This window comes from Triticum aestivum, chromosome 7D (genome assembly GCF_018294505.1).
Source record: "Triticum aestivum cultivar Chinese Spring chromosome 7D, IWGSC CS RefSeq v2.1, whole genome shotgun sequence".
NCBI lineage: Eukaryota > Viridiplantae > Streptophyta > Magnoliopsida > Poales > Poaceae > Triticum > Triticum aestivum.
Genome location: NC_057814.1, coordinates 88,491,132 through 88,493,166, shown reverse-complemented (window position 1 = coordinate 88,493,166; position 2,035 = coordinate 88,491,132).

Below are 2,035 nucleotides of genomic sequence, written 5' to 3'. Positions count from 1 at the left end.
ACAACCGCTTGGCCATGCATAGTTGTGCTCACTCCAAGTAGCCGGACAACCGCTAGCACGAGTGGTACAACTAGACCAGTTAAAGACTGTAGAAAGTAGGTAAAATTAGAACTGTCATAACTTCTGCAAATGAACTCTGATTTCAACAAACTCAAGCTTGATATAAAGGTAACGACTAGACAAATATACCAATGATATAGAAGTGTGAAACCTCGATGAGTGAAGGACCGGCAAAGACAACAACATCGAAAATGTAATAGAAGATGCATAGGAAATTCATTTTTGATGAACTTGAGCTTGTCATGAAGATAGCCACAAGTTCGAAGACTCGCAAATAGAAAAGCCAAACGAGAACCAAGAAATATGATGCCAAGGACACAAAGGTTTGAGTTCCCTGCGAACGATATGATCAAGTTACTCCCTCAAGAGCCCCCTCAATAGGACGACTATTGGTCCTATAACCTGGTCTCCGATCTAACACCATGAGACCGGTAAGGTAGAAAAACTATCAAGGTAATACCTTTGCCTTGCACAATCCACTTTAGCTAGATGATTATGATCCTGACCTGCTCAAGTAGAACCACCTTCATTGATTGCGTTGGCTGGATGAAGACTACTAAATTGCTCCCTCATACACCACTATGGGAGATACTCTCTTAGGCACATCTTCTCTTATCCATTATCACCAAAATGGATTGCAAGATTCAAGCATGTGATCTTTTAATGATCCTCCTCTTGAACTTGCACAACTCAACCTTGAACCTTTTTTCTCACTAGCCATGGATGATTTCTTGAAGGTAAACATGAGTGTTCAGATAATATTCTTCTTTAAGAAGTGCTTTCAATAGGCTCTACTCTCACATGACCATTCTTTGGATAACTCCTTGAATAACACCTTGGTCATCAATAATCTTCTATATTCAACCTTGAAGCCAACATATGATCTTCAAGAATTGCCTATGGAAAAACCCTCCAAGTATCTCAAAGCAACCACTGGTCCATAGGGATTGTCATAAATTACCAAAAACAAACATGGGGGCACCCTGTTCTTTCAGTTACTTTGGTCTGATGTTGGCTGGAATCTCATCTTGCCGGGCCCGCCCTACACAATGGTATTTAAGCTTCTCTTTTAAATGATGAAGAAACTCAAGGATAGGTCAAAACCCATACAAGTTCACATGCATATAAAAATAACTTGTGCGCCTTAAATATTTGTTAGCCACCACCTCCTCTTCCTCTATCGAGCATGCTCCCAATAAGCATTATCCACACATCCCATGTCTCTCTCATCAGCATGCTTCCACATAGTGGCCATGTGGTGTTGCCTGCTCTTGGCCCTTTCTCTATCATATTTCTTGGGTCGTGCATCAGCATGGGAGGTGACCCGTGAGGATATGACGTCGGTGCAGATGGACCGAAGGCATGATGCTATGGTGACACTTCGAGTTTGTGTAGATCAAATGACCCCCAGACCACACATACTACTACTATGCATGATTGACATCTTTTTGTACTAGGATTAGGTATGTAGATCTTTACCAATATACAATTATATTCTCCATTTTTATATCAGCAACAAAAATCTAGTGACAAATTTACAAAGCCTTTAGTGCAAGAATTTGTCCCATGGCACATGTAAGATGGATAAATAGTGTTACCATATGTTTATTCTTCTTATCTTCTCAGGACCAATTTTTATATGTAGGAAAATGGTTATTTGTAATGGTTATAACTTATATTACAAAAATCTTTATTCTTGTGTAGCTTTTGGGGAAAACAAAACGTATCACCACTTTAAAATGAACAAGAAAATTGGTTCATGCATTATGAAGGCAAAAATGGTGGCGAAGCAACTATAATTTCTTATTTGCGACAAGCAAAACCTAGATCTAGAGATGCCTAAGAAGTCCCAAGGAGAATGAAGGCAAATCTTTTTTAATCCAACCCGAGGTACAACATAACTTGTTTTCTACGACCTGGTAAAGTGCAGTCCTTACCTCTTAAGATGAGAGTATGTGTAGAAATTTTGGAGTGG